The following is a 13,823-nucleotide window of genomic DNA, read 5'->3' as shown; positions in this document are numbered from 1 at the left end:
TCGACTGGTCAGTCACCCTGGCAGGACCTTGGCCACAGCTTAAGCCTCACCGAGCTCACTTCCCAGGTGAGGAAACCGAGGCCAAGAGAGGGAGGCAGGAGCGGCTCACAGGCCGAAGCCGGTCTCGTGGAAAGAGCTCTGGGTTGGCGCCTGACTTCAAGTCCCAGTGCGGCCACTTAATACTAGCAGTGTGAGACCTTGGGCATGAAATTTCTCCTCTCTGACCCTCGGTTTCCTCACTTGTAAAATGGGACCTGTAAGCAGTCTTGCACAGGGGTCCTTATACAGGCTTGCACAAACTCCCATACTGGGCTGTTGGGGAGGAAATCTTCGGTAACCAATGACTTTGTAAATGTGAACGATTCTTGACTAATAGCTGAAGTCCAAGGTCGCCCGGCTGGAACGCAGCCGAGAAAGCTTCAGGCCCGGGCTCTCGGAAATCGCTGGGCTCCCCCTCCCCCGAGGCCTCTTCACACGCCGGTTCGGACCTCCTTGGCTCTTGTCTTAGAGTGCCAGGTCCAGACTGGGCTGGGACCTTACAAGTCGCAGGACCCAAAGGCGACGGGGACCCTCCACCCCGTGGTGCCGCCCTCATCCTAGGGGGAGTCAGAGTGTGATGATAGAAGGGAGAGGTTCAGCTCAGCTCTCAGAGGGGAAGCGGGACGGGCACGGGGAAGCGGCTCCAGTTGGAAGTGGGTCCTCTCCCTCCCACTGATCCAGCATGGTCGCTCTTCCAGGGGTCAGAAGCGCGAGAGCCACAAAACCGAGGCACAGAGTAGGCGAGAGAGAGGCAGGCAGGGCCAACTGAACTTGGAGAGCAATCCGGAGCCCAAGGGCACCCCCAGAACCCCGCTCAGGGCGCCTGCCCTTCCCCCTGGGCCAGGGTCCGCGTGATTCGACTTCAGGCTCCCCAGTCTGGGTCCCACCCCACCTCTCAGCCTAGCCGAATGCCAGCCCCAGCACCACGGCCAATCCTAAGGCCAGATTCAGGGAGGTGTGTCTCCCCGGCCCTCCCCTCTCCCTTTCAGCCCGGAGGAGGCCCGCAGACGGCGAGGGGAAGGATGGGGGACTATGAGAGAGAGGACAGAAGGATAAGGGGGGAAGAGGAAAGAGAGGAGAGAAAGGACGTATGAATGGGAAGGACTGAGAGGAGAGAGAAGGATGGGGAAAGAAGAAAGGGAAGAGAAGAGAGGGAGCCGGCTGAAGGAGCGGGGACAGCTTGAGGTCGGGGTGGGAAGAGGGAATGGGTTGGTAGAGTAAGGGTGGGCTTGGGGGACGAACTAGGGACTGTAGGGGGAGGGGTTATCTGGAGCAGAGGAAGGTCCCGAGGATGAAACTCCCTTCCCGATGCAGATGAGCCCCTGCTCTGTATCTCGGCAACCTTAGAGAGGTGATTTGCCCAGGGTCCCACAGCCCCTAAGTCTATGTAGATTTCCGAGGCAGGCCCAGCATCTACTGCCTCTGAAGGGAGCCCTCATTCCCGGCGCCAGCTGCCCGAAGTATAGAGGTCCTCCTCACCCTTCGGGCACGTCTGGTCACCCCTCTGGGCCTCAGTTTCCTCCCCTGTAACATGAAGGATTGGCTAAGACCCCCTTCCAACTCCAACTTCCAAATCCAGATCGATGACTCCATCCTTTGGATGCTTCCAAAGTGCATTCACCGACTGTCTCTTCGGTGGGGGGTGGGGGGATCCCCTACATGAGGGACAATCAATCCCATTTGACAGATGAAGAAACTGAGGCAGAGCAGGGAAATGACTTGCCCAGGTTCACCCTGGTAGGATGGCCGTAGAGACAGGACGCGCGGGGCAGAGCCTGATCGTCCCCCCCGCCCCCTTCCCCGCCCACACACATCTGTCAAGTTCGGACCCCCCTTACCCTCCGCGGCAACAGGTGTCTGCGGGAGGGGTGGGGGAGGAGTGGGGGTGGGGCGCTGGGCGCATGCTCCGCTTGGGGGAGAGGCCGAGACTGCCTAGGCCTCCCCGCGCGCGGCCCCTACTGCCCGTGCCCGGCTGTCAGCGCGCTCCGCCTCCGGCCCCTCCCCCCCTACTCGGGCCGGAGCCTGAGCCCGAGCCCGAGCCGGAGCCGGAGCCGGAGCCCGGGCCGCGAGCAGGCAGCAGTGGCGGCGGCTTCACGAGGGACGCGACACGCGGAGGTACGGGACGCCTAGCGCGGGAGCGGGCACCGATGGGCACCTCCTCCCTCCCGGGCTCGGCTCGTCTCAACTCGGAGGGCCTCCGCCGGGTAAGAGCGCGAGCGGGCACTGGGGACACACGCGGGGCCGGTGCCGGGGGACAGGGGCACAGGCAGGGCCAGTGCCCGGGGAACGAGGACAGCGTAAAGGCCGCCTCCCACCCCCCATGCCCGGGTGGCCGAGCCTCCCTCTTCGGGCGCTGCGGCTCCAGGGGTCGAGGAGGCCTCTGGGGCCCGGGCACGAGACTTGGCTCTGGACTTGGCACTTGTGATCTTTCCCGGGAAGTCTCCGGACCTGGGGGGAGCCGGGGAACTGGCCACCCGAGTCAGGCAGCCGCTTCCGGCTGGGGCAGGGGGTCCCGCCCCGCTCCCAGAGGTTTGGGGTGCCACTGCTCTAGACCCACCAGGCCGGCGCGGGTCGGGCCGCAGTACCCCGAGACCACCTCCAGGAGGCAGGGTGAACCCGTGGAAACCCCCAGAAAGGGCCACTGGGCCAGGCTAAAGTGAGCCCCCGACCGCCAGTGGGACTGTTGTCACGGCTTGTTGGAAACCGGCGGATGGCCCATCTCCTGGAAGGGAGCCTCCGGGTAGTCAAGAATGCTCTAGAGCGAGGCGAGCGCCCGGCCGGGCGGGGCACCCTCTCTGCTGGGCTAAGGCGAGGACCTTTCAGGGGTTCGAGGGACCGCGGGACAAGAAAGGGAGGTCTATCGCCCCCGCACCAGCATGGACGGAGCCGCCGCTGCTGCTGCTCAGCGACCTCTTCCTCTGCTCCTTCCGACATCGGAGGCCTGGGATGGCCAGAGGAGCTGGCTCGGCTCTCGGCTCTGTCTTCCCAGGGCTGCTGGTGGGTCGCACGCTTGGATGCCAGCTTCCGCCGGGGGTAGGGACTTCTCCCACTTTTTCCCCACCTCTGATCTATTTAGCTCCATTGTCTTGGAGACTTTACTATTGCCAAGTTTGCCTCGTTCAACAGGTCTTAGCCAGAAGAGTTTCTGAGGCCCCCTCCTCCCTGCATCTTTGCATGGACCGTCCTGGCAATCCCTGGGGGTAGGCTGCCTGATACTGCGGAGTTGGAGTCAGAGGAGCTGGCCTGAGGGCCCATCCCCGCCCCCGCCCCCGCCCCGCCCCCGTCTTATTCTGGGGCTTCCGTTGCCTTTTAACTGGGCCTTGTTTCTCCACTGTGGTGAGAGGGAAGGAGGGAGGAGGTGGGAGCCAGGGTTTCCCAGACTCTTGGGGTGACAGTAGACATAGCAAGTGTGCGCTGAGCGGCGAGGGACTCAACGAGCAGAACGTATCCTGGCTTTGCCATCTTGGAGCCGGGTGCCGAGTCTAGGGAGAGAGCTGTGTTGTGGCTAGGGCAGCTGGAAACCCATTCGTGAGGAAGATGGAGGCTGGCTGCCCCCGTGGGTCCCCAGTGCCCCACTGTCTGCGCACCGAGCCTGGCCAGGGGCAGAGTGACTGTCTTCTCCCAAAGTGCTGCTGAGTTGGGGTGGGGGGTTCCAGAAAACATCTCGTAATCCCTTCCTCCCCCTTCGCTTCCTGTCAAGGCTTCAGTTAAGAGCTCGCTCTCCCCTGCCTCCCAGAGAGCCCTCAGTGGCAGAAACAGCCCTGAGCCCAGACGGTGCCCTGCCAGGTAAAGAGGGAGGCTGCTTGCCCAGTGCTGTGAAAGCCCGAGCTTTGCCCTCTCGGAGGCCTGCGGTGATCTCGGTAGCTGTGGGGGCTGGGCCTGGGGCTTCGGGGAGCTTCACTTTGTTTTGTTAGCTGTTCGAGTTCTTTGGGGTAACATTGTTGCTGGGGGGGGTGGAGGGTCGTTATTCTGTGATACACTTTCCAGTGTTTCTGGTGCTTAGAACTCGGAGCCACTTGTACATTTCTTTGTGAAACAAAGTTCTGGGTTTCTCTTTCCTGTAAGACGTTGCTTTGAACGCCTTTGGTAGTAACTGGCTGAGCAGCCAGAGAGAAGAGCTGGCCTTCAGATAAAGATGAGTGTACTTAGTACCAGGCTCTAGGCTAAGTGCTGGGGCTTAACAGAGAAAGGCAGAAAGTGCCTCTCTACCCTCGGGGACTCGAGAGTTACTGGCTATACGCCGGACTACACTGTGCAGATAGAAGGCAGCCCCCAGGAAAGGCACCAACCAGTAAAGAGGGGAGGGAAGGAAACGATTCCAGACAGCTTTGGGTTCCATCAGATTGTGTTCTTAAAGTGAATTGAGGAGAGAAAAGAGGTTTTCCTCCCCCTTGGCCCCCAAATGTGGAATAACACTTAAGAAAAGGCATCTCAGGAGCAGCTAAGTGGCGCAGTGGATAGAGCACCGGCCCTGAAGTCAGGAGGACCTGAGTTCCAATTCGGCCTCAGACCAAACACTTGACACTTACTAGCTGTGTGACTCTGCGCATGTCACTTAACCCCAATTGCCTAAAAACAAACAAAAAAAAGGCATCTCTTCGGACTGTGAGAAGGAGCTTTATGAGCCTTGAGGCACAGAGTATGGGTAAAAGTCTCCCATGGGAAAAGTCGTTGGGTCCTGAGGGCAGTATACGAATGGCCCAAGGTTAAATTCTCCAAATTTTACAATCAGTCTCCAAAAGCAAACAAAACAAAACAAGGCTGTTGGCTTCTAGTCCTAAACTTTTTCTTGGGTGATAAAACGCCTTAATCAGGGAGGAATGGGCTAGGGATTTTGGCTCACCCCTTGCTGTGTCCATGGTATTTAAAAGGGAGAGAAAGCCCAGCCTGCTGGGATGAGGGCCCTCGAAGCCTTCTCTTCGTAAGCACCACCTGCAGCTCAGGGAGAGAGGCTGTCGTAAGGCTGAGACACCCTCCACCACCATCGGACATCAGGACCTGCCTGTGAGGCCTGTACCCGGGGCCCAAAGGGCTTTGCTTTTGGGGTTGCCTCCTGTAGTGCTGTTAGTGATGATGGAGTGGAAAGAGCTCTGGTCTTGGTGCTCTGGTGCTCAGTTAGCTGTGTGACCTTGGGCTGGTCACTTCCCCTCTGTGAAATGAAAATTCAGTTTGCACTCCCAGGGCCTTTGGGAAGAAGGCCCTTTGGGAATCTTTGAGCTCATTAGAGAGGTTAGTACTCCTAGTAAATGTTTCCATCAAAGGGTATATATATCACAGCAACCAAGATTGTAGAAATGGAGGTGCTAATGAGAGGCTTATCTAATAATCTTTACTGCTGCTGCTGGTGGTGGTATGGCAGCCACATTGGTGGCTACAGTGGCAGCTTATGCTGATTATTTAGTCAGCAAACTGCAATTAGTTACCAGTTTGATGCATATATATATTGCAAAGTTTTAATTTAATTTTAATACAGAATAAGCCTACCCACCAGGAGGATGCTACCTACCCCACCCACTGGGGGTCCTCATCTGATCTTTCCAGCCCTTTGATGTTGAATTGACACAGTGCCCTTTCTCTGAAGAGGATCTTTTTAAAAAAACAGCTTATTTTCTAGGAAATAAACGGAGTATTCCTTATTGATTGGACCTGCTGAGGGTCTGCGGTGAGGGAGCCAGCTCTCTGACCTTGATCTCTTTTCATAGTTCTTACGCTCTTGACTCTGTTCCTTTGAAATGTCTCCTGACTTCTTGGGGATAAGGCATTTTTCTTTTTTGACTTGACTAAAAATTATCTGGATCACAAAACAGTGCAGAATTCAGTAAATTAATCAGTGGCAGCCCATGTGGGCTGGGCATTTTGCTAGGTGTTGGGCCTGGGAGGGTTCACAAAGTGTTGTGTAAGCAGCCCCTCTGCTTGGGCTTGTTCCTACCCTGTGGTGCCTCCCCACCTTTCCTCCCCCCCACCCCAGCCAAGTCCATCCCAGGAAGGAGTATCCAATGAGATGATGTACATACACCTCACACAGAGACACCATCATACTGTCTGGGTTTGTATGCCCATGACCAATATGCCCGGGGCAAGAGTAGCTGAAAAGGATTTCTGCCTCAGGTTTCTCTTGGCTTGGGCAGGCTGGCTGGGCTGGGCTGGACACAGACCAGCCACCAGTGCAATTGATGCTCCAGGGTCCCAAGTCAGAATTCAAACCCAAGCTCTGTCCCTTCCGGTTCAGTCCTCTTTCCACATAGGCTGACCCTGTGGCTGGACACTACCTGGACTCTCCCTGTCCTGTCTAGTCATGTTGGGAAATAGAGGACACCCACTCCTGAAAGTGGCCCTGCAGGTTCCTGGAACTCAACACAATGCCTAGCTGCTGTTAATGTGCAAAGCTTTGGGAACTTCCAAACAGAATATAAATCAGGAAGGTGAAGATCCCTCTTCTGACCTACTTGCCTCCACTTAGAATTTAGAGGTCATCAGTAATCCTTGGGACAGGTGTCACACTGAACAACCAGTCTTGGCAAAGCAAACCCTGCCTGACCCCCGGTCTGAGACTGCAAGGACAAAAGGTCTCTATGGAAAGGTCAGGAAAATTGAACAGAATGCTTATTTGCCTTTGAATTCTTAGTGCTAGGTGAAGTACCAGCTCGAAGGCCACAATTTGTAACTGAAGCAGCCTGTAGTTATGAGATAATCACGTTTCAGTGACAAGTTGCCAAGATACAGTAGAAGGGAACCAGTTATTTAAAGAGAGCAGCCTGTGAGTGCATGCCTTTCTGAACCACGTGAGCCGAGGTCATTGGGCTGACCAATGCCTATGGTGTGCAAGAAACTTTCCCTAAAGGGTAGTGGGCACGGAATGGAGGCCAGTGATGGCCAGGACATTCCCTCTCCTCATCTGCTTCAAGAAGGAAATGCTTCTGGTGACATAGGGCCAGGGATATTGAAAGCCTTCATGACTTCTTTGAAACGTCTTTTCGGGCTCACTGCCTGCCTGCCTGGGGTTTGGTTGATAAATTCTGGGTTCAAAACTGTGTGGAGCCCATTTCGTTTTTGTACTTGGCTTATCTTGGCTGCTGGCTCCCTTAGCTCTCGGTCAAGTTATCCAACTTCTTATTTGTGTTCACCTGCCTGTAATGCTTGTAACTCCTTGTCCTGAGAGAGCTGGTGCAGTAGTGAAATTACTCATGCTTTTGTTGGGAAAAGGCAGACTTTGGGATTAACAGAGATTCTGTGAGGGAGGGGCAGGACTAGGGTTGACTCTGCTGCCCCAGGGGGACATTAGATAAGACAAAAGGTTCCTGTCAGGGCCTCAGTTTCCTCCGCTGGGTGCTTCCTTCTGGCCAGAAGGCCAGCCAGGCAATCCTCCTACTGAGGGAGGTGCCTGCCTTTCCAGGCCTGAGATAGTTTTATGAGTTCTTGGGGAAAGAGACTTTTGAATTTCAGCTGGGCTGTGCCCTCCCCACTAGCTTTAGAAGAGCTTGCTTACTGCCTTTCACTGGCGCAGCTCCCAAGAGCCCAGACTCACTTCAGAGCTCGGGCAGGAGGCCCTGCATATTCTGAGGCCACCCAAGCCAGGTGGCCTGATTTTGATCTGTGCCCTTCTATAACCTTGCCACAGGAGGTCTACCAACGTGGTAGAGGCCTTCCTTGCTATCTGTTGATGTGCCAAGGGTCAGAGTAGAGCTCTCTGGCTGGTCACCTGCCACCCCGAAGCCCAGGTGGGCATCTCTATAAGGGCACCTTCTACTGCAGGTGCTCTTCTGTTCCGTGTTTAGCCCCTTCCCATGATCCTCTTGGGGACTCTCCTGCCCATGCTGCAATGTCTCAGGGCCAGCCGAAGTCTGGATACTGTGTCACAAAGGAAAAAGCCTGTGGGGATATTGGTTTTAAGGCTCTTTTCTTCCAGTTTTTCATTGTCAAGTCTGAGATAAAGCTCCTTGCTAGTATATAGGGCAATGGAGAAGGTGCTGACCACAGGCTTGAACGCAGCATTTATATGATGGGATTTGGACTAGAATGGCCCAATTGTCTTTGGCCAGAAAGGAAAGCAGCCAGGGCACTTGGCTTAATGCCTCCCAAGGGCAGAAAATGACTCCTCTTGTGCTGACCTGACTGTAAAAAAACCCAAGTGTGAAAAATGGGGGGGAAAAAAGTATTGTGTTTCAAGAGGGCTTGTTTCTCAGACTCATCTTAAGGTAGTCTCCAGAAAGAGAGATAAAGATTATTGTTTCTCGCATTGAGAAGAGAGACCAAGGGTCCTAGTAGACACAGCACTGGACTTGGAGTCAGGAAGCCCTGGGTTCGAGTTCTGCCTTCAACCCTTCAGAGCTGTGTGATCCTATGCAAGTCTCTTTACTTCTCAGTTTCATCAACAATAAAATGGACTCAATGACCCCTGAGATCCCCTGAGATTCCTCCATCTCTGGGTCTATGAACCTGGTTCGGTCCGGTTCCTTAGCTCCCATTCCTACAGGGTTAAAAAGCCCTTTCCTGATCAAGAGGCAGAGTAGACTTAGTGCTACTGCTGCTACTTACTACTAGTGGTGCTGCTGCTACTGCTCCTACTACTACTACTGCTAATACTGCAAGTAAGCAGAGAGCCAGGATGCCAACCAACATCCTCTGACTCCAGATCCAGGGGGGGTCACCATGGCATCACACCACTTCCCTCCCTCACCAGGAGTTTCTGAGAGGAGACTGGATGGCTGAACTCCTGGGGGTTCAGAATATAGATAGAGCTAGAAGGGACCTCCAAGGCCATCTAATCTACCCCCCAAATTTCACAGATAAAGAAACTGAGGTCTAGGACAGTGAGTAGTGAGTACTGGAAAAGTGGGATTGAGGAGAAGAGACAAATATTTGTGATCTGTGCCTTTCTCCAGTTCTCAGTCAAAGATGCTATATTGAGCAAGACAATTTAAGAGAGAGAAGGTTTTGCCTTCCTCTGCCAGGTTGGGTATTTATTTTTAATCACAAATACAAAAGCATAGAATTTTCTTGAGTCTCTTTACTCAGACTACTCTGGCAAAGTTGGATCTTTGTCTCTTTGGTCTAAACAAAGGGTAAATATTTAACCACTTTCAAGGACAGCCAGTGATCTTTGACCACTAATGGAGCATGAAATTAGGACACAAGTAAGAATTCTGAGTCCAATTGTCATGTAACCAGTATGGCTAGTGTGTGAATCTCAGGTCTAAAGCTTTATCAAAAGGATTTGGATTCCTAAGAAAACAAAAATTAGAGTGCCATCATTTGATTCATCATTTGAACTGGTATATTGAAATATGGTGGGGGGGGGGGCAGCTAGGTGGCACAGTGGATAGAGTACTGACCCTGGATTCAGGAGGACCTGAGTTCAAATCCAGCCTCAGACACATAACACTTACTAGCTGTGTGACTCTGGGCAAGTCACTTAACCCTATTGCCCAGCCCCCCAAAAAAAAAGAAAAGAAAAAAAAATATGGGGCAAGTTAGGGAGCCCTGGGCTAGGCATGGTTCTAGTCCCTGACTCAAGCTTGCTACATGATATTGAGTGAGTCCCTTCCCCTTTCTGAACCTCAGTTTCCTTAACTGTAAAATGAAGGGGTTGGTTTAAGCTGCCTTTCAGCTCAAAAGATTCTGAATCTCCAAGGATGACTGAATGATATCTGTGTGATATCCATATGATATCTCTGTGATATCTAAGTGATATCTGTATGGTATCTGAGTGATATCTGTGTGATAGCTCTGTGTTTATCTGAGTAAAACCAGTTGGCCAGCATCATTAATAGAAGGCACATTTTCTTCTCTATTCTTTGACTCAATTTAACTTCTAGAAGTTTCCTTTCAAGGGTTAACAATCTAGGTCAATGGGAGAAATAAGAATCTTTCCAGATATTGTGATTCCCCTCCCTCCCCTTGAGTTCTGCACCAGAGTGTTCTAGAAGCATAGAACACTCAAGCTAAACTCCTCATCCACTTAGCCAAGAGGAGATAAAATGAAATGAGATGGGATGAGATGAGATGAGATGAGATGAGATGAGATGAGATGAGATGAGATGAGATGAGATGAGATGAGATGAGATGAGATGAAAGCCAAGAGTAAATGACATATGCAAGAAGGCTGTCAAGGGAGCTCCCCATTAGGCTGTGCTTTGTTATTCCAAGACTAGAAGGAATCTCAGACCCCCCCCCCTCCAAAGTCCCTCTTCAGCTCCTTTTCAAGGGACTCTCTGCATAGGGAAACAGAATGAGCTGCTCTGGCTCATAGGGCCATCCAGGGGCTCCGTCAGCCCACAGAACTGCCTATGTGGCAAATGACTGGAGCCAAAGCAATCCTTTTATGAAAACCCCCTTTCTAGGGTAATAGTGATGTACAACGGGCCTGTGAAAGATTTTGGGGTGGGTGTGGGGGCATTCCCCAGCACTTTGTTAGATGCAGGCTCCATCTGATTGACTTGGCTTCCCCAGGATCAGTCAACAGGAGCATTCTGATTGGTTCTTCTTTTCTGGGCCTAGATGAGGGACTCTAATGACTTTAGTCACCCTGATGAAAGATAAAAAGTTGTTCAGTGGCAAATCTGACAGAATGTTCAAGGCTGTAAGTCATTTTGTGCCTTTTCCTCTTGGTCACAAACTGGCCTTGTTGGGTGCTTAGTTTCTGTCTGTGAAAGTAGGAGTCTGGGATGAAGGCTAAGGATGGTGGTCATCCTTAGCTCAAATATTCAAGGCGCTGATCATAGCCTGGAGCTGAATCCCAGTTAAGGAGGATAGAACTCCTCAGAAGCTGAAGGGAAAAAAGGACTGGAGCTCTAGTGGTGAGAAGACTGAGTATGGAATCAGACCACCTACATAGACAGGAAGTTTTTTGAGGACCCAGGTGCTTCATTTTTATCTTTGTAGCCTCTGTACTTCTCACCATACTTTGTGTATGATAAATGGTGGTGATTGTGAGATCTTGGGGAAAATCCCTTGCCCTCTTTGGGTCTCAGTTTCCTTATCTGTAAAAGGAGCTTGAGGGCCTAGCTCACCAAGGTCCCTTACAATCAAATCAACCAAAAAGCACTTCTTATTCTCCCACCAAGCCTCCCAACACCCCCAACCCAATTAGGAAAAAAGAAAAGAAGAAGAAATCTCTTGTAACAAATAGACACAATCAAGCAAAACAAATTCCCACACTGGCCGCTTTGGAAAATGCATATCTCAGTCTCCACCCTGGCTTCCTCTGAATTTCTCTCAGGAAGGTGGCGTGCCTCATCAGAGCCCCTCTGAAATCGTGGTTGGCCAGGGCACTGATCAGAGCTCCCTCAAAGGAAATTGTCTTTACAGCACTGTCATGGTTGTTATATAAATTGTCCTCCTGGTCCTGCTCACTTCACTGTGCATCAGTTCATACAAATCTTCCCAGGCTTCTCTAAAACCATCTCTTTCTTCACTTCTTATGGTACAATCATATTTCATTATAGTCGCATGCCGTAATTTGCTCAGCCGCTCCCCAAATGGTGGACATCCTGTTGGCTCCTAGTTTTTTGCCACTAAAAAAGCTGTTATAAAAATGTCTGTACGTATGGGTCCTTTTCCTCTTTCTTTGAAATGAGGATAGTATCACCATTATTCTAATCTTATCCTAGCCAAAGTATTTAGAGAATCCCTTATTTTGAGGCATCAGTTTTAGAAGTTTGTCTTCTAGTTATTGCAAAAGTCAGTATGGTTATAAAACTGTCACATATGTAGATCCTTGAGAAATGGTGCCTGTGACGCTGGACGTTCACTAGGATGGTATTTTCTTAGAATCGAGATCTTAAGGCATGAGCTGGAGGCCACGAGGCAAGGCTCTCAGGACAACTGAGTTTGAAGCTTTCAGTTGACAGCAAGGGAGGACTGGGAAGAAAGAAAGTAGAGAAAGCAAGCTTTTCTTAGGCACCCAGGAGAAGCACCAATCTTCAAGCTCAGAAGCCCTATCGGCAGGTGGGAAAACTGAAGCCCAGTGAATTGAAATGGCTTGTTAAAAGTTATACAGGGAAAAAAAAGTTATACAGGTAGTGGATCTCTGGGTCAGAATTTGAACTCAGATCCTCTCATTTCAAATCCAATGCTTTAAAAAAAAATTAATACCTTAAGTTCTGTGCAAAGTGGGGCCTGACTAGATTTCCTCTAAAGTTATTTACATGCAAACACAATGGTGTTTGGAATCCTCTGGGGCTCACCTGTGGTGAGAGTCCGCTTGACTGTCTAATCCTGCCCTCTTAACACTTTGTCACCGATTCACTGTCCAAAGTGATTTGGGTTTCTGTAGTGTAGACACAGGAATTTTGTATCTGATTTCCTTTGACATCTATGTTTTTTGGAAAGCTCCTTTAAGGTGGCAGGAGCCCTTGGAGACAGATCTTTGTTCAGACTTCAAAAGACCAAGGTCATTTTCAGGTATATGCCAAACTGACAGCCTCTCCCAGGAGCACACAAGCCCTTCAAGGCTTCAGGGCCTTGCCTGGAGTGGTTTCTGGGGGAAGCACGTGTCTATCTTTGACATGTTACTGGCAGGGAGGGGGGATGTGGAAAAATAGGGACACTAATACATTGTTGGTGGAGTTGTGAACTGGCCCAACCATTTTGGAGAGCAATTTAGAACTATGCCCAAAGGGCTATAAAACTGTACATACTCTTTGATCCAGCAATGCCACTATTTAGTCTGTATCCCAAAGAGATATTTTTAAAAAAGGACTCATGTGTACAAAAATATTTATAGCAGCTCATTTTGTGGTGGCAAAGAACTGGAAATTGCAGGGCTGCCCATCCATTCGGGAATGGCTGAACAAGTTGTGGTATATGATTGGAGTGGAGTACTGTTGTGCTATGAGAAATGACCAGAAGAGTGGTTTCAGAAAAATCTGGAAAGACTTGTATGAACTGATGCAAAATGAAACGTACACAGTTATAGCAACATTGTACGCAACTGTGAAAGACTTAGCTGCTCTAATCAATACAATGATCCTAGACAATTCCAAAGTATCCCTGATGCAAAATGCTCTCCACCTCCAGAAAGAGAACAAATAGACGCTGGGCGCAGATGCACACTGATTGTTTTTACTTTCTTTATTTTTTCTTGCTTTTTTTTGCAACATGGCTAATATAGAAATCAGTTTTGCATGACTTCACATATATAATGGGGATCATATTGCCTGTCTTCTCAATGGGTGAGAGAGAAGCTGGGAAAGGGGGACTCAAAATAAAAAAAACCCACAGAATGACGTGTCACCCAATAGGAGCAACTGTCTTATCCATTGATGCTGCTTCTTAATCAATTAATGCAGGTCTGGAGTGGTCCTGCCTGTACCACCTCAGCTTTCTCCTTCCTGGCCTTCTTATCTTTATGTAGAATCCTTTCATTTTTGTTACTGGTTTTTTGAATGAATGAATGAAAAGGCAGGCCATGGCCAAATATAACAACAGCATAACAATACAATACCAACAACAATAATAACAACAATAATAGCTGGCATTTCAGTACTTCGTATCTTAGTACTAAGTTCTAAATATCAAGGAACTTGAGAAGCTGTCTATTTCAATCTTCTCCTTTTACAAAGGAGGAAACTGAGGCCCAGAGAGGGTGAGGGAGTTGCCCAAGGTCACACAGAGGCAGTAAGTGGAAGAGCCAGGATTTGAATCCAGATTCTCTTGACTCCAAATCCGGTGTTCTTCCCAAATGATGATAATATTGCATAGTATAGAGGCAAGGCCAGGTCCTTGGGCATCCACTGGACACCTTCCAGGGTGGCCTTGATGTTTTAATGACCACACTTTTGGTC

The 13,823-nt window shown here is 50.6% G+C and overlaps 1 protein-coding gene across 2 annotated transcripts in view; it reads left to right on the top strand.

Moving 5' to 3' along the window:
- The first annotated feature begins 1,908 nt into the window (after positions 1-1,908).
- The window catches only part of PPARA (peroxisome proliferator activated receptor alpha), a 62,851-nt gene continuing 50,936 nt past the window's right edge, over positions 1,909-13,823 (top strand). Inside the window, exon 1 of one of the 2 annotated variants that reach the window (XM_020977462.2) lies at positions 1,909-2,243. The gene's annotated coding sequence lies outside the window, so the exon portion shown is untranslated. Of the gene's footprint in view, positions 2,244-3,376; positions 3,826-13,823 lie in introns of those variants that run through there. The other variant, XM_078148127.1, reaches the window with a different exon arrangement.

The sequence above is a fragment of the Phascolarctos cinereus genome, unplaced genomic scaffold, assembly GCF_003287225.1.
Source record: "Phascolarctos cinereus isolate Bilbo 61053 unplaced genomic scaffold, phaCin_HiC Scaffold_1;HRSCAF=81, whole genome shotgun sequence".
Lineage (NCBI taxonomy): Eukaryota > Metazoa > Chordata > Mammalia > Diprotodontia > Phascolarctidae > Phascolarctos > Phascolarctos cinereus.
Note: the sequence above shows the minus strand (reverse complement) of the source record. Positions and strands in the feature narration are given on the sequence as shown.